The sequence below is a fragment of the Aedes aegypti genome, chromosome 2 (assembly GCF_002204515.2).
Source record: "Aedes aegypti strain LVP_AGWG chromosome 2, AaegL5.0 Primary Assembly, whole genome shotgun sequence".
In the NCBI taxonomy this organism is placed as follows: Eukaryota; Metazoa; Arthropoda; class Insecta; order Diptera; family Culicidae; genus Aedes; species Aedes aegypti.
Window position 1 is genome coordinate 328,971,662 of NC_035108.1, and position 6,092 is coordinate 328,977,753.

The window sequence follows — 6,092 nt, forward strand, 5'->3', positions numbered from 1 at the left end:
AAAACCTCTCGAAGGTCACGTCTTCTTTCGTTTATTAATTAAACATGGTATCAACAACTAACAAAAGGAAGGGTGAATCTCTGAATTCACTACTTCCTTCCAAAAAAGTGGGTTTTAAAACTGTCACTACACGTGGCAAGAATGGAAGAAAGGACGTTTCCCCGGAATGCGAACTTTCTTCCAAGGGTGAAATGAATAATTGTATCGAAATGAGCAATCAGTTCGATGCTCTTGACAAATTTTCCGAACACCAAATCGAAGCAGCCTCTAGCCCAGGCTCTTTGATTCAAGTGAGGAAGCAAAGAGTGCCGCCTATCGTGGTCAGTTGTTCCGAATTTGGGGGATTTAGGCAGGAGATCTTGAACTCCATTAGGGGAATCAAGGTTTCCTTCCAAATCGCAAAGAAAGGAGACTGTCGCGTTTTGCCGGAAACTCTTAAAGATCGCGAACTTCTTCTCAGATATCTTGAAGAGAAGAAGCACAAATTTTTTACTTATGACGACAAAACTGAACGTTTGTTCAAAGTCGTCTTGAAAGGTCTCTCAAGTGACTATAAGTCACCTGAAGAGATCAAAAATGGAATAAATGATTTACTTGGATTTTCACCAGTCCAAGTAATCATTATGAAAAAGAGAACCCAATCTGGCATTGTTCGGAAAGGGCTTTCTCAAGAATATTATTTAGTTCACTTTAACAAAAAATAACTAAATAATATGAAAGCTTTAGAAAAAGCTAAACTTATGTTCGATGTCCGTGTGACGTGGGAACATTTCCAGAAACCTGGAGGAAATTACCAGAACCCCACTCAGTGCCGTCGGTGCCAAAAGTGGGGTCATGGTACAAAAAATTGTCGCATGGATGCTAAATGCATGATTTGCGGAGGTTCTTCTCACGCTAAGGACGACTGTCCTGTGAAAGAAGATACCAGAAAATTTCAATGCGCCAATTGCAAGGGCCCTCACAAAGCTAACTTTTGGGAATGCATTTCACGCAAAAGAGTCGTTGAGGCTCGTGCCAAGCAGATGAAGGATAATATCCGTTACGATAACGGTCGTTTCCGGAATTTGCCTGGTAGAGTATCGAACAATGCTCATTTTTCAGTTAACGATCGCTTGATTAGGAATCATACCCACCAGGAAGATCATAATCATGCTCATTCACAAACAAATTTTAATCCGTCGGGTAGCCGTTCGAATCTTTCAATTTCGAATGTATCTACCCACGGTAAATCCTTTGCCGATATCGGCAAAGGTAATTTGAACTCTTCCCCTGTTCGTTCCATGAGTACCCATTCTATTTGTTTCAAATCAAATGGAAAAAACCCTACCGCCACAGGTAACTCCTACGCCGCTTCTTCGTCTACGGAAAATTCCAATGGGAAATCATCAGATGATATGTCTGCCTCTGATTTTAATTTTCTAACTGAACAATTGAATCTAATGATTGATGCAATGTTCAAAGCCACCACTATGACTGAAGCAGTCCAAGTAGGTGTAAAATTTACAAATAAAATTGTTATTGGATTACGTTTTTCTAATGGATCCAAATAATAATTTAAATATTTTAAATTGGAATGCTCGTTCTCTGAATGGTAAAGAGGACGAGCTGTTTAATTTTCTTACAGCTAATAAAGTGCATATAGCAGTTATTACCGAAACTTATTTAAAACCTGGATCCAAATTTAAAAAAGATCCTAACTTTTTTGTTTATCGTAATGATCGACTTGATGGGGCATGTGGGGGAGTTGCAATCATCATTCATAGGCGTATAAAACATCAACTGTTTTCGTCATTTGAAACTAAAGTTTTTGAAACTTTAGGTGTTTCTGTTGAAACACAGTTTGGTAAATATACTTTCATAGCTGCCTATTTGTCTTTTCAATGCTCTGGACAGCAAGTGAATTGGCTTCAAACTGACTTGCGAAAATTGACTCGCAATAAGTCAAAATTTTTTGTCATTGGTGACTTTAATGCCAAACATCGGTCATGGAATAATTCTCAAAGTAATTCCAACGGCAGAATTTTATTTGATGAGTGCTCTTCAGGATATTTCTCAATTCAATACCCTGATAGCCCTACATGTTTTTCCTCTTCTAGAAATCCATCTACGATTGACTTGGTCTTAACCGACTCTAGTCATCTTTGTAGCCAATTAGTTACTCATGCTGATTTTGATTCTGATCATGTCCCTGTTACATTTCAAATATCGCATGAAGCGATTCTCAATCCTATCAGCTCCACTTTCAATTATTTACGAGCCGACTGGAATATATATGAAACGTATGTTGACTCTAATCTTGATGTTAACATTTCTTTAGAAACTAAAATTGATATTGACAATGCTCTTGAAACTTTAACAAATTCCATTGTTGAAGCCAGGAACATTGCAATTCCAAAATGTGAAGTAAAATTTGAATCCGTGATTATAGACGATGATCTTAAACTCTTGATCCGTCTTAAAAACGTGAGGAGAAGGCAATTTCAACGCACTCGTGATCCTGCTATGAAAATTATATGGCAGGATTTGCAGAAAGAAATCAAGAAACGTTTTGCAGATTTAAGAAACAAAAATTTCTCAATTGGACCCCGGCTCTAAGCCCTTTTGGAAATTATCTAAAATCTTGAAAAAACCTCAGAAGCCTATACCGGCATTGAAAGAGGAAAACAAATTATTACTAACTAATTGCGAAAAAGCTCAAAAACTTGCTATGCAGTTTGAAAGTGCTCACAATTTTAATTTAGGACTTACTAGTCCAATTGAAAATGAAGTTACTCAGGAGTTCGAAAATATTCTCAATCAAGAGAACGTTTTCGAAAATGCCTGGGAGACTGATTTGGAAGAAGTGAGAACTATTATTAAAAAATTCAAAAATATGAAAGCTCCTGGCGATGATGGAATTTTCTACATCCTCATCTAGAAACTTCCAGAAAGTAGCTTATCATTTTTAGTTGATATATTTAACAAATGTTTTCAATTAGCATATTTTCCTGACAAATGGAAAAATGCTAAGGTTGTTCCAATTTTAAAACCAGACAAAAATCCTGCAGAAGCTTCTAGCTATCGTCCAATCAGTTTGCTTTCCTCCATCAGTAAACTTTTTGAAAAGGTTATTTTGAACAGAATGATGGCCCACATCAACGAAAATTCAATTTTTGCCAATGAACAGTTCGGATTCCGCCATGGACATTCGACCACTCATCAACTTTTACGTGTAACAAATTTGATCCGTTCCAACAAATCTGAAGGCTACTCTACTGGTCTTGCTCTTCTAGACATAGAAAAAGCATTCGACAGTGTTTGGCATGAAGGTTTGATTGTAAAATTGAAAAATTTTAATTTTCCAACATACATTGTTAGAATAATTCAAAGTTATCTGTCAAATCGTACACTTCAGGTTAATTATCAGAACTCCAGATCTGAAAGACTTCCTGTAAGAGCTGGTGTTCCCCAAGGCAGCATTTTGGGACCAATATTATACAATATTTTCACATCTGACTTACCTGAGTTACCTCAGGGATGTCAAAAATCTTTGTTTGCGGATGACACAGGCCTCTCCGCCAAAGGACGAAGCCTGCGTGTCATCTGTAGTCGATTGCAAAAAAGTTTGGATATTTTTTCTTCATACTTGCAGAAATGGAAGATTTCTCCTAATGCTTCCAAAACTCAACTAATAATATTCCCACATAAACCAAAAGCTCTTTATTTGAAACCTTCAAGTAGACATGTTGTCACGATGAGAGGGGTTCCAATAAATTGGTCAGATGAAGTTAAGTATCTAGGACTCATGCTAGATAAGAATTTAACTTTTAAAAATCACATTGAGGGCATTCAAGCCAAATGTAACAAATATGTAAAATGTCTCTATCCCCTTATTAATAGAAAATCAAAACTTTGTCTTAAGAACAAGCTTTTGATATTCAAACAAATTTTCAGGCCAGCCATGTTGTATGCTGTTCCAAATTTGGACTAGCTGTTGTAATACCAGGAAGAAAGCTCTGCAGAGAATTCAAAATAAAATTTTGAAAATGATTCTGAGGCTTCCTCCCTGGTATAGTACCAATGAGTTACATAGGATATCCAATGTTGAAACATTGGAACAAATGTCAAATAAAATAATCAATAATTTCAGGCAAAAATCGTTACAATCTTCTATTGCCACGATTAATGCGTTATATGATTAGGTTAAGTTAGGTTAAGTATATTAAAAACTTTTTTTTTTTTCTCTTATAAGCAGGTGAAATCAACTCACCTGTAAAAAATCTGAACTGCTACGGCAAATGAAATGTAATATGTTGTTAACAAAATGTTAATAAAATCTTAGATTTGTTTTACCAAATTAGGATGATAGTGTTGTCTAATAACACAGAACACCTAGATATAAGAAATAATGAATGTAATGTTTGGAATGATACTAATAAAAAAAAAAAAAAAAAAAAAAAAAAAAAAAAAAAAAAAAAAAAAAAAAAAAAAAAAAAAAAAAAAGCCAGTTGTCCGATCTGATCTTAGATATGAACCAGAATTAAAGAAACAACACAAATTCGAGTCACCTAATATGTTTCTCAAATATGGGGCCATCCCTAAACAACGTGGTCATAAAGGAGGGAGGTGATTTATATCAGGCCAAAGTCCACGGTACAATTTCTTTTTGAAATTTCGTGTGGACTGAAGACTTAAACACACTTACACGTTAATGCTTCCAGTGGACGATTATGTCCTTTGAAGGAAGCACCACACTAGACAACGGACTAGCATGCAACGCCCAGTGACACAGTTGAAATACGTTCCTGACGAAAAGTTTTCCGGACTGAAGCGGGAATCTAACCCACACTCCTTGACTCGATGCGGTTAAATGCTTGGTAGCACTAACCGCACGGCCACGAAGCCCACAATGACTTATAGAAATAATATTTTGAAAAGTCATAAGATGAATCCACTTGGTTCATAGACAATCCATCTTCGCATAGAGTTTGGTAGATTATTTGGTGAAGTATTGTACTTTGAGTAGAACGTGCTATCTTTAATCGTACAGATTAACTTTCGTTTTTATTGCTGTTATACCATTGCAGCACTAATACATAGATCCCTACAGAAGAATTAGCATAGAAAAAAGCTTGTCGCAACACGTAGTTCTCACTAACTATTGGAAACAAAAACTACTCCAATATCCCCCTTCAAGTATCCAAATATGTATAAACCTCAACGAAAAACTATACCCCCATTAATTAGTATTCCATCAACCGACGACAACCAATACTAAATAAACAACGTTTTTTTTCTTCTTCTTCAACAATCACTCCTTGCAAGCAACGTAAAGTCAGTTCTGACTCCTTGCATTTTTCCACGCTCGATTCAATTGTCCTGCTGCCGCCCCAATCAAATCCTCGTTTCTCATGCAACGGAAATTAGACGGTGGAAAACTTTTAAGTTAATTAACACACAGAAACAATTCCCGTTTTACTTTTTTTCCTCGGATTTTCCGTCACTCCCACAACCACGGCAGCGAATTGATTTATTGCATCAGTCACGCACGCATTCGAGAAGAAGAAAAAAAAACGAACCGAACAACGGAACAGCTGGTCTCACCCACCGAAAAGGACGCCGATTCGAACTGGATATCCTTGCTTGAATCGTAGAAGGAATTGGATTCGCTCCCACTTGGTGGAGATTCGCCTGAAGACTGAAACCGAGAGTCGAAGCTTAGTCAGAGAACGGTGAGCCTTTCGTGATTTTCTTTTCGGTTTGTTTGGAGGAATGCTCATCTTTTGCTCTCCGGCAACCCACCGACCCACCACCCAGCCAGTGTTGTTCTAGGTTATGATAAGGGTCATTCCATACCAATGGCCTACAGCACGTGTTATCGACCATCACCGATTTCGAACAAATGTTTGGTAAAAAGCTCAATTTTCATGCATATCGGAGTACCTTTGATCCTGAGGCCTTCCTTAGTCGAGTGGTAAGAGTCCGTGGCTATAAAGCAAAGCCATGCTGAAGGTGTCTGGGTTCGATTCCCGGTCGGTCCAGGATCTTTTCATAATGGAAATTTTCTTGACTTCCCTGGACAAAGAGTATCATCGTACTTGTCACACGATATA

General features: G+C 37.2%; 1 protein-coding gene across 1 annotated transcript in view; it reads right to left on the minus strand.

Moving 5' to 3' along the window:
- LOC5564192 overlaps window positions 1–5,709 on the minus strand; it is an 857,608-nt gene extending 851,899 nt beyond the window's left edge. Inside the window, exon 1 of the mRNA XM_021845931.1 lies at window positions 5,588–5,709. The gene's annotated coding sequence lies outside the window, so the exon portion shown is untranslated. The remainder of the gene's footprint in view (window positions 1–5,587) is intronic.
- Window positions 5,710–6,092: the final 383 nt, after the last annotated feature.